This window comes from Saimiri boliviensis, chromosome 1 (assembly GCF_048565385.1).
Source record: "Saimiri boliviensis isolate mSaiBol1 chromosome 1, mSaiBol1.pri, whole genome shotgun sequence".
Classification (NCBI taxonomy): Eukaryota; Metazoa; Chordata; class Mammalia; order Primates; family Cebidae; genus Saimiri; species Saimiri boliviensis.
Genome location: NC_133449.1, coordinates 253634174 through 253646723, shown reverse-complemented (window position 1 = coordinate 253646723; position 12550 = coordinate 253634174). Strand labels below are relative to the sequence as shown.

The following is a 12550-nucleotide window of genomic DNA, read 5'->3' as shown; positions in this document are numbered from 1 at the left end:
ATATATTCCAACTTTCCTGGGTTTACAACCTTAACCAAATACCAATCACAGGAGCTATTATCCCCACCACACAGGACTGTGAAGCTTGGTGATGACCATGATGGTATCAGGGTCTTTGCTTCTGAAAAGAGCAAAATTTGTCAAGATCTCTTAGGTCCAGGATAGTTAATGTAAAAATGATATAAGATGTATATATATTGTAGCAATATGGCTCAAAATAGGATGTTGGCTGTGATACTCAGATGGGAGGCCAAGATATTTAAGATTCAAGAATGGGCAGGACACAGTGGCCTGTCATCCTAGCACTTTGGGAGGCCAAGGTGGGTGAATGACTTGAGCCCAGGAGTTCGAGACTAGCCTGAGCAACATGGAGAGATCCCATCTCTACAAAAAATACAAAAACTTGCAGGGCGTAGTAGTGCATGCCTACCACATGCCAAGTGCCTAGTCCCAGCTATTTGGTAGGCTTAGGTAAAAGTATCACCTGAGCTCAGGGAGGTCAAGGCTACAATGAGCTGTGATCATGCCACTGCACTCTAGCCTAGGCCAGAGTGTGACCTTGTTTCAAAAAAAATAAAGATTCATAGATGTAGGATGCTCATATGAAAAATGGTGTGAGCTCCACGAGGGCAGGAACTTGGTGAGTCGTGTTCACTGTTGTGTCTTTAGTATCTAGAGCTGTGCCTGGCTTATGGTAGGTGCATGACAATTAGCTGTTGAGGAATGAATGAACGCTGAATGCTGACTAACTGGCTAGCCCAGCCATCCCTGCATCTTGTCTCTCTGCTGTCTTTTTCTTTGCAGGATGCTTCCCTCCAACTTTATTTTCACACAGGGCCGTGTGGTACCTCACCTTTCCCATGTCTCTCCTTCCTATTTACTTTTGTCTAGCCAATTTATGGGGTTGCCCAGCAAATGTTTTGACTCCAACTGGGAAAACAAGCTCTTAGTGCCATCATTGTCACCTGGCCCAGACTCCCAAAACAAGCCTGGTGTTGAAGGAAATGTCAACTGGAAAGGTTTGGTCTGCCCCTGTGGTAGATTACACAGGGCTTAAAAAACACTTAACACATCTGGATATTGAATCTCAGTTTCTTCATTGCCTTTCCAGAGAAACCCCTCCTGAGCGCCCCCTCAGAGCCACTTCCACCTGCAGTGGCTCTAGAATTCTGTAAGACAGCAGCTCTCTATTATCTAAAACAAAACAAAAGTGGAAATTTTAAATGATGCTTAAACTGGAGTCACTCTCCTGAAAGTAGAGGATGAGAAAACTAGACTTAATTTCTTTTTTTTTTTTTTTTTTGAGATGGAGTTTCACTCTTGTTACCCAGACTGGAGTGCAACGGCGCGATCTCGGCTCACCGCAACCTCCGCCTCCTGGATTCAGGCAATTCTCCTGCCTCAGCCTCCTGAGTAGCTGGGATTACAGTCATGCACCACCATGCCCAGCTAATTTTTTGTATTTTTAGTAGAGACGGGGTTTCACCATGTTGACCAGGATGGTCTCGATCTCTTGACCTTGTGATCCACCCGCCTTGGCCTCCCAAAGTGCTGGGATTACAGGCTGAGCCACCGCGCCCGGCCTAGACTTAATTTCTTTATCTGTAATATGAAAAAGTTGGTTTGGATTCATGGTATTCCATGGGTGTAATCTGTCCTATAGGGTGTTGTAATTTGCCCATTGTATTAGGGTTCTCCAGAGAAACAGAATCAATCAGATATAGATACAGCTATGTCAATATCTATAGATACATAAGAGAAAATTATTATGGGAATTGGCTCAGGCAATTACGGAGGTGGAGAAGTCCCATCCTATGCCATGTGCAAGCTGGAGAACCAGGGAAACTGGTAGTATAATTCAGTCTGAATTCAAAGGTCTGTGAACCAAGAAAGCTGATGGTATAACTTTCAGGCCAAGGCTGAAGGCATGAGATCCTAGGAGATCACTGGTATAAGTCCTCGAGTTTGAAGGCCCAAGAACCTGGAGTTATGATGTCCAAGGGCTAAAGAAAATGGATGGCCCACCTCCAGCAGACAGCATGAATTCACCATTTCTCTGCTTTTCTGTTCTATCCTGGCCCTCGAAGAATTGAATGGTGCCCATCCACGTGGAGTGAGGTTGGCTCTTCCTTACTCAGTCCACTCATTCAAATGCCAGTCTCCTCCAGAAATACCCTCACAAACACACCCTGAAATAATGCTTTACCAGTGACCTGGTTGGTATATTAGTCTATTCTTGCACTGCTATAAAGAAGTACCTGAAACTGGGTAATTTATAAAGAAAAGAGGTTTAATTGACTCACAGCTCTGCATGCTGTACAGAAAGCATGGCTAGAGGTCTCACAAAACTTTCAGTCATGGCAAAAGGCAAAGCAAACACATCTCACACGGCCAGAGCAGGAGTAAGAGAGAGAAGGGAAAGGTGCTACACACTTTAAAACGATTAGATCTCCTGAGAACAAACTCACTCTGAGAACAGCAAGAGGGAAGTCCACCCCACGATCCAGTCACCTCCCACCAGGTCCCTCCCCCAACACTGGAGACAGAAATCCAAATCATATCACCTGGGTATCCTTTAATGGAAGAGGATGACAACTAAAATTAACCATCACACCTATTTAAAAAACAAAACAAAACAAAACAACTTTTAAAACATGAATTCATTGCCAACATTTAAAGAGCAGGAAATTTCATAGAGAAACAACAGTCGGAGTCAAGTTGTAACTCCAGCAGAATCAAAGCTGGAGCAAAGTCACATTCCCTCTCTAGTGGGGCTGTGTGCTCTCCCCCTCAGTGTTCATTACTCCCTACCTTCTCCTGCTTTGTTTAGAATCTTTGAGGCCCACGTGATCTGCTGGGGTGGCAGGCCTGCCTAACTCTTACTGTTCTGCCTGGTCCCTGGGGGGACACTGGGATCTCTGAACTCAATGACTAAAATCAATTCTAGCTGTCTGATTTGGGGGTATTTTAACAAGTCATTGCTGAAACCTTGGATAGTATTCTTCTATCGTGATACTCAAAATTAAAGTACCTGCAAATGCTCTGAGGACATTGTTACGATGCAGATTCTAACCCAGTAGGTCTGGTATGGGGCCTGAGAGGGCTCCCCGAGATGCTGATGTACAGACCGTATTTTTCAGCAGGGCCCCCTACTTGCCTCCAAATTCCCTTCCAGTAGAGTTTTGGAGATTAGAGTCAGCCAGGGAGTGTAACATCACCTACACCTATCCACCTTACTTCCTCCAGGATACAGGGCTTTGTTTTCCAGAAAATGCCAAGAATTTATGACCTTGAACCTGTTGATGGGTAGTTGAGGAATGGAATCTTAGAGTCTGTAGGAAAGGGGTATGCCACCCCCTGGACCACTCTGGGCTCAGGACACACCCTCTACACTCCCCCCATGCCTCAATGCCCTTCAGAAGCTGAGAAACAGCCAGAGGCTTGATAGTTGTCCTATTTAAAGACAGGCTGGACTCTTCCCACCTCTATCTTCAGAGGAATGGAACTAGAACTTACTGTCACTTGGTGCCTATAAAAAATAGGCACATGACCTTTTGAGTCTCTTAGAAATACTGCCTTTTTCCTGATGAAGAAAAGAGGGTAAGAGGACTCGGCTCAGTGGGAGAGCTTGTTCTCTTCTCTGAAAGTTTTATATTTCCCTTCCCTCATTTTGTTGTCCAAAATCTTCCATATCCCAGCCAGAATGTTGTTACAGAATTCAGAAGGCCTGTCTGCTAAGAAAAGTTTAAAAGAATGAATAAATACTCATGTACAGAGTCCAATAAATGTTTACTAAGCATCACCACAAGCTAGGAGCGGACACTGGAGACAAAGTGGTGAAGAAGATGGCATGACCCTTGCTCTCTCCCAGCTTACAGTTTAGGGAGAACTAATCTTCATTATTTGGTATACCAGAGCCCATGCACCTGAAGTCAATACTGTATGGAGTGGAATTGGCCAACAGGCTTCAACTCGTTTACAGTTACATAGATTTAACTCTTTGCTTTGCCATATTCAATTCTCCCTGCCAGTCTTTTATGCTAGGATTTACTTCTTTCTTCTTGGGATCTCAATTTTGATTCATCAATTAGTCACCCAGAGTATGTCCCCAAATAATTTTTTCAAGATGACATACATAGGAGGTATAGTTTGGAAATCTTTGTCTAGAAATGTACGTCTGTTGCCTTAACAGATGAAAAACAGTATAATATTCTTGGTTTATACATTTTCTCTTCAAAATCTTATAAACATAGCACCATTACTTTTCTGGCATTTATGGTTGCAGAAACAAGTAGAAGATTTGTCTGATTTTGTTCATTTGTGGTTATATTTTTCTGGCTAGATGCATGTAGGTTTATTCGCTTATCCTTATAATTCAAGGTTTTGCTAGAATTTTTTTTTTCCAGAATATTCCTTGGCTGAACCAAGGGGCCTTTTTCATTTGTGAATCCAGGACCTTTTTTCTTCCTTGAAAAAGTTGTCTTTTCCATCATGATTATCGCTTCTGTTCTAACTACTCTAGTTTCTACACTTAACTCTTAGCCCAAAAGCTTTGAAGCAATTAACTAACTACTCTAGGGTTTGTTGTTGTTGTTTGGTTTTTTCTTTTTTCTAAAATAAATCTGAAGTTCTTGATTGGCTCTCTGTATCCTTTGAATACTTTCTTACCCACCATTTCTTTTTTTTTTTTTTTTTTGAGACGGAGTTTCACTCTTGTTACCCAGGCTGGAGTGCAATGGCGCGATCTCGGCTCACCGCAACCTCCACCTCCTGGGTTCAGGCAATTCTCCTGCCTCAGCCTCCTGAGTAGCTGGGATTACAGGCACGCGCCACCATGCCCAGCTAATTTTTTGTATTTTTAGTAGAGACGGGGTTTCACCATGTTGACCAGGATGGTCTCGATCTCTTGACTTCGTGATCCACCCGCCTCGGCCTCCCAAAGTGCTGGGATTACAGGCGTGAGCCACCACGCCCGGCCCATTTCTTTACTCATTTTAACATATTCCTTTTTCCTTGCTTTTCACTATCTTCTGGAACAATTTCTAGACATATCCTCCACATTACTGATTTAAATTCTACCCTGTTAGTCCTGCTGTTTATGCCTCTGATACAGATTTAAATTGTGCTACTGCAAATATTGTTTCCTTGCAGTCCTATTTTACCACTCCCAGTTCCCTTTCTTCTCAACATTTTCATTTTATGTCGTATCATGTGGTGTGGTTGTTGTATTTTTAGCTCTCCACTTCACAGTGTTCCCATCTATGGCTTTCTGTTCCTATTTCATTAAGGTCATGTATTATTGAGGATGCAATTTTCTAAAACTTTATTTAACTGTTTTCTAAAAATTTATCCTTCCAGTAAGTCATTTCTATTATTACGCAGACCCTCTAAGTCGTAGTTCTAAAGGTATCAGAATTATCTGGGGAACGAGTCAGATTGACTTCTGGCCCCCTCCTGAGAGATACTGATTCAGCAGACTATGCTGGCACAGACAGTGCCCAGAACTCAAGCAGGTCCATGGTCCACTGAATTGCAGGTTCCATTACCTTAGGTCAGGCGTCCCCAAACTGCGGCCCCCTGAGGCCATTTATCCGGCCCCCCCGCCGCACTTCAGGAAGGGGCACCTCTTTCATTGGTGGTCAGTGAGAGGAGCACAGCATGTGGCAGCCCTCCAACGGTCTGAGGGACAGTGAACTGGCCCCCTGTGTAAAAAGTTTGGGGACGCCTGCCTTAGGTCTATGAGGCAGGTGTACACGGCATATAGCATAATTTCTGGTGACTAGCAGGCAAGCATTACATTGGCTCTGCTGAAAAGATGTATACATTTTTGGTCCTACTTCCAAGGCCTTGATCTCCGACATGCTAAACCAATCAAATACATTAAAAACTCACATCCCCCGCAAACATACTACCAGTGCTTTTTGTGAGGAACCTAAATCAGCAATGCTTTACCACTGTTAGTCCCCATCTGGGCTATACCTGAATAAGCATAGGTTGAGGTAGAGGAGGGAGCCCACATCTATTAAAGGAACTGGAGTTCCATGCTCAGCAGGGTACCTACATCTTGTGTCTCTGAACAAAGCAGAAAAGGAAAGTAGAGAACAGTGTATGAGATCTTCCACCCCTATCTCAGGTGACTCAGCTGAGCTGCCTTATGCTACAAAAGGAAGTACAGCTAGCTTGTAGATATTTTACTGGATTATTCCTCCCTTCAATTCGGATCCAGCAGCTACATTAAAAATGCCTCTTTATCAAGTTGGAAGCGAAGAGAGGTAGCATCAGTTGCTACTAGATAGGTAGTACATTCAACAGGAATGGAAACTTACAAGAATAATCCAAAATGGAAAATAGGATGCTTTGGAAAGGGGGTAAAAGGGGAGGTAAGAAAACGGACTCTCCTTACTCAGTTGTTGTCACGATTATGCTCCAGCATCCCGGTGGCTTCGGACCATTCCTTTTACTTGCCTTTCTTTTCCTTTCTTCTTGTATGTTACACAGGAGCTTTCTCTTATTTCTCCTCCTCCCTGTCCAACCTGACTGTCCCAGGAAGGAAATTTCACACTCAAATTTCTCTAGTCCTAGAACCTCAGAGCCCTTAGGAAGGCTCTAACTTACTTCAACCTGTCTCAGCAGCAAGTGCCTTTCCTCAGGTAGATGCAACTCCTGCTGCTATTAATTTCCTTTCTACCCACACACTTTTCCAATTACCTCCCCGAGCCTCCTTCTCGCCCCCATGCCGCCTGGCTCCTTATACAGCTGTCATCACTTAGGTATATAGTTTGTGCTTATGTTACTTACGCTATTGTGTATTTCCATGATCTCTGTCCTACCTCCAGTTATATTGCACACTCCTTCGACCAGAGGGACGCGGTCTTCCATCTCCTTTGTAACTTCTCATGGTCTGTTGTGTGTGCCCACACATGGAGGCCCCTCAAATCGAGATGATTACATAGTTCCTTTTGCACACACACCCCCAACTATAATGACAGGTCTTTTTCTTCTGCAGTTTCTCTGGTTCTTAACCATTTCTAATTTCCCTGGTACTAGAATTCAGAAAAACTTTGTTCTTCTCCACTTGTATCTCTTACCCTGTAACTTCATTGGAGTCATTTATCATTGGTGAGCTGTGGACTCTAACCTACCTTTGCAGAGTGGGGTGGGGATTGGGGTGAGGATTATAACGGCTTCCCCTTAGGGTTCCTGGTCACTATTGCTAATGAGCTCCTATTGTGTTCCTAGGTCTGCTGAGGTTTCAGAACTCCTGATCAGCAATTTTTTTGTTCAACATTCCCCTGCTTCTGGATCACTAGAGTATATTTTGACTGAGATGTCTTCCTGCCTTCACAACAGGTGAGCGTAGCTCTTCAAATAGAAAGCCCTAGGCCTTATGCAAGTCACAAGAAACATTGTCTGCAGGGTGTTTGAGATCTCTGGAATCCAGCAAATCTTCTGAGCACAATGGTTTAAAGGGTAGGATGGGAAAGGACATCCTAAATGACACAGGCAAAGCCTTTCTGTACGAGGAAGAGGAATACAGCCCATGGTTCAAGCTCCCACTTATATCCCCTGCCCAGAAGCAAACCATTCCCAAATTCTCAAACCGGTTATAGTTCTAAACCCCCAGTGTAGTCAGACAATGTCTTCTATGGCAGCTATTTCATTGCAAAATATGTGTACTTAGCCTCTATCCCAGGGTAGCTCAGTGGTGTCAGATTCCTTCCAGTAATAGCATTGGCTTTTCCAGTGCCTGATTCCAAATGAATCATATATGGTCTTATTTCTGAAATTGACATCAGTTGATGTTAGGCCCAGGGTTTATATAATAGCTAAGATGTTTATGGACACTATCCCAATATAACCTTCTCTCAAGCCACAGGGTCCTCTCCAGTGAGGGTTGAATTGCAATTCTAGGTTTCTACTGCTGGCTGGAACCTCACTCAGTTTCTAGATATTCAAATCTAAGTCAAAGCAGGTACTCAAAAATATCTGTGGAGTAAAGGAATACATAAGCCCCATGAGGAATCTTGATGAAAAATTATTTTCTAATTTCAGTGTGAAGGATATGGAAAGACTGGTTCTCTCCTCCAGACAGCAAGTGATTAAGAACAGCCAATTCCCTCATTCTCAAGTGTGACTTGTGTTGGAATACAGAGAGGGTTCCAACTTGCTAAGCAGTCTTGTTAACTCGATTCTCCCATTACAGTTTCCTTTGGTGCCAGCTCCAATTGGCAGTTCTTGGAGGTTCCCAGCAACAGTATCTCCTGATGGTGGTAATTACTATTGGCTGCCCTGAGAATGGCAGCCATGCCTATAAAATCTTCACTGTCTTTTACGTCCCCGAAGATGCACCATGCAACATTTTCAGCACCATTCCTACAGAGCAGTCCAAAGCTGAAGCACTGCTCTTTGAGCAACTTCTATTTGTGGTTGCTCTAAGTCCTCGGCTGCCTTGCTGCTCAAAGTATGGTCCATGGATGGGAAGCACTGGAATCACCTGGGAGATTGTTAGAAATGCAGGATCTTGGACTGCACCCCAGACCTACTGAAACAGAATCTGCATTTTAACAAGATCCCAGGTGTTTCCTATGCACGTTAAAGTTCAAGAAACATTTCTCCATTACAGTTCTGATTCAACAGGTCTAGGTCTAGGTTGGGGCCCCAAATTCTGCATTTCTGAACAAGGTCACAAGTGATAATGCAGCTAGTCGAAGGACCACCCTTCAAGTAGCAGAGCTTTAGATTCATTAGGGAAGAAACAGTATGTAAATTCCCCACTTCATCACCACCATCATCACCATCACCTGTGGCTGGCTGCTCCCAAGGGCAAGGTACAGACAACCAGGGCTTCCTTAGCCTAGGACATCGTTTTTCAGTCCCAGCTGCACACTGGACAGAATCACCTGGGCAGTTTTTAACAGTACTGACTCCTTGGCCCATCACCAGAGTGTCTGGTTTGAATGATGTGGCAAGGAACCCAAATGTTGGAATTGCTCAGCAATTCCTTAGGTGCTTCTAATGGATGGAAAACTACTGGCCTTGTGTGAGCTCTTAAAATTAGTAAGGGTTCTCTCTGCTTCCCCCTTCCACTAAATTCTCTTACCTCTTCTGCAGGTCTAATCCCCTGTGTCTGGAAGGTTTTAACTGAATTCTTAATTCTGCTTCAAGTGCCACAAGAACACTTGTGTAAATCAATTTCTACCAGCCCCTGGGTAGTATTCTAAGAAAACGCTAATAATGACTTGATGGTGCACTGACAGATGATTCCCTTTCACAAGCTTCATGAAACTAATTCTGTAAAGTGCCACTCTTCAAATACCTCCAGGAGAAATCCTCAGTCTACCTGTTTCACATGTTGAGAGGAATTTCCTAGGAGAAAAACATGATATTCAGCTTTCCTGCATCCTTATGAGTTTCATCCTCAATCTCCATGCTGGTTTATCAGTTTTTTCCCACATCACTTCATTATATTTTATATCACTGTAGTCTTCTCAGGAATTCCCACAGGAGTTCCCTGTCTTCTCTCTTCATTCCTGAGGGCAGTGCTGGAGTCAGAAGGTGATGGTTAATTACCTCCCTGCTTTTCTGCTCCAAGCCCCAAAACAGTTGACAGGTAGACAAGGGAGGCTGGGACCAAGAATGTCTGCTCTATTGCTGATCAAGCTAGATGAAGAGGCCCAGCCTGCACCTAAGAGTTCTCACGCAGCCCTATTTAACGTTTCCCAACCAAACTGCAGGCTCTACCTTTGCCAGGATGAAGTCCAGTCCCAGGAAACTTCCAGAGACTAAGAAACCTTGCTTCTTGGGGAGAATGGAAGGGGTTGAACCACACGTGTCCACTTCTCCATCCCAAACTCACCGATCAGAGAAGTAGGATGAGAAGAAAGGACGTCACCTTCCCAACACACAAAGAAGTGGTGGCAAAATGTCCCGCTGTAGGGCCAAGTTGGGAACTTTGGAAGGGAGACTTCTTGCCAGGAGGCGGCCATCTTGCTCAAAGCACCTCAGAAGGCCTATGGCTGAACTGTAAATCCTGATTGGCCCTCAGAGATCCGGCAATGAAACAGCTAGCCAATCAGGCTCTACCCTGTGCCACAGCCAAGCCCCTGCAAGGTGGCCCTGAGAGTACCATGAGTCCACCATCCAGCCCGATGGTGGTTTTCACCAGATGTGGGAGGGTTCCCATTTGCAGTAGAAATGCAGAGTGTTGTAAAATAAATATATAACCCTGGCACTTACACTCGGCCAGTGGCATTCTGTGTGGGCCAGTGAGACCTTGAAAAGCTGGTATAATTGAAAGAAGAGTTGCTCAGTGCCAAGCAGTTTTCCAGCAAAATGACTTAACAAGGCGTAGAGTTGTGGTGAGCGGGGAGGTATGTGTGGGGAGGGGATGGGGGGGGCAGAATACAATGATGACCAGAAGAAGGGACAGACTTTTAAGAAGTCACTGGGAAAGTCTGTCAAGCCTAATTCCACAGAAACAATACGAATCTGAGGCCCTCTCTGCTTTGCTAACTGGAACTGTGGCTGAGGGGAGGAAGGGAGGGAGGGAGACTGGTGCCCACAGAGCAGGGCGGGCTTGAGGTTCACATTGGATACATTGCTGACATTAAGCCAAGACCCAGCTAATTGCCTATGATTGTTTTCCCTTTTCACATTTACTCATCTAAGCTGGGGATGTCTCCCAGGCATCACAGATATAATTAAAGTTGGGTTTCTGTCTCTCTCAGACTTGTTCTCCTCTTTAAAAAGTTAGCAAAAGTATAGAAATCTTTGGTTTTAAAAATATTCAAATGATTTTCTAGAAGCATCCTCAAAGTCAATAGGTGTAAGTTTCATAGCAATTTACTTTCTAAAAATGAAAATGAAAAGTGGAAAGTGAGTACCATGAGGGATGCAGAAAAATGGAAGCTAAGTAACTGTTCTATATAATTAGTTGCAGAAGGTATGACTGTTTTCATTACCAAGTAGCCCTGAAGCCCCTTTAAGCTAATTAATGCAGTTAGAAGCAGTCAAGGATATAGTAAGAGGAGTGAGATCTGCCTGATCCATTGCTATAAACAGGCCCTGTGTTAGGACTTACGTGTTTGTTTTCTTTTCTTTTATCCCTCTGAACAAAAATACTTAAACTGTAAGTGGGGACTTTTCACAGCACAAAACTTGCGTCATATGTTTAAAAGCTGTGGCAAAATCATCTTTCAGCAGAAGTTGTGTAGCCTTAAACAAGTCATGCCCTGGTGTGCGTCCTTCAGTGGAGGGATGGTTCTCAGATTTACCAAGTCAGTCTCATGACTCATTTTGGACTTGGCACTGGGAAGGGTTCAGAAAGGTGCAGAACAGGCAAATGGCTTTGAGGATGAGTGCTCACTCCCCAGCATGGGGATATCCCCATCTGCGTACAAATAGTCCAGGCCACAGTTTTCCAAACATGACGACCTACAATGCTGTCACCTCTAAAAACCCCTGGATGCTCAGAGATTCGCCTCCTGGTTTAGCTGTCCGAAACATCATCTCTTTTTCAAGTATATTTTTTAAAATGTATTTTAAGCTTCACATTGGTCTCTTGATTTGTAATGATTTTCTCAAATATATTTGAGAGGAGATGAAAGGAGTTTTGAACTGGATGGATTTCACATACAAAGTAAATTGGCTTCATCTAAGTACTCATGAAACAGAACCATGAGCCTGAAAAGCTCTTAAATGTCAACCAAAACACTACTGCAGATATGGAAGATCCACTGCAGATACGGAAAGCCACATGAGCATGCAACCTATTCTTGAACAGGCCTGAAATAGCTCAACTTCACGGAGAGCTTCAAAGCACTGCTGCAATTTTTTAAAAGTCTTTTGGTTAATTAACAGTACTAAAAAAAAAAATAGAGTTTTCCATGAACAGAAAAATGTTCAAGTTTATATCAGAGCAGAAATCAGCTTTTCTCTTCTGTGAGTAATATTTGGGCCTGAAGCCAATAAATGTACCATTTGAGTTCTGGTTTATAAACACACACACACACACACACAAACCCCACCATACACACGAGGGAGGGTTTCTTACCCTGAGTATGAATCCCACTGGATTATCTTCAGAATGCAAACTGTAGGTCTAAGAAGTCATATGGTTTAATTTCAAGAACTTACTCAGGGTCGGGCTTGGATGTAATGTACATGTTTCCCTAATACTGTTTGGTTTTGCTAATATATATAATGATATCTTTAGGCTTGTGCCTAAGCTATGTCCACTGCTGGGGATCCAGTGAACAGCTAGGGCGGCCTAACCAAGCCAACATGCATAAGAACTGTGGACCCTCCTGGATGAGTGAAGGGGTCAAGGATCAAGAAGCGTTTGTCTCAGTCAGAAAAATCCTAGTTGTAGAAAGGGAGGAACGTTAGGACACCCACTGCTTTTATTTTATGACGTTTCCCAACTGGACTCAGATCTCGGTTCTGGGGGAAACTGGCTAATGGTTAAACACTGAAAGAGCGCTATGTGGTGGGCATTTGTTGTTTTGTGTGCCTGGAACAGCACTGTCCTCTTTTCAGTAGGATTCTGATG

At 43.7% G+C, this 12550-nt stretch overlaps 1 long non-coding RNA gene across 1 annotated transcript in view; it reads right to left on the bottom strand.

Moving 5' to 3' along the window:
* LOC141583503 (uncharacterized) overlaps nucleotides 1–9983 on the bottom strand; it is a 33158-nt gene extending 23175 nt beyond the window's left edge. The window contains exon 1 of the long non-coding RNA XR_012516136.1: nucleotides 9857–9983. This is a non-coding gene — a long non-coding RNA (uncharacterized LOC141583503). The remainder of the gene's footprint in view (nucleotides 1–9856) is intronic.
* Nucleotides 9984–12550: the final 2567 nt, after the last annotated feature.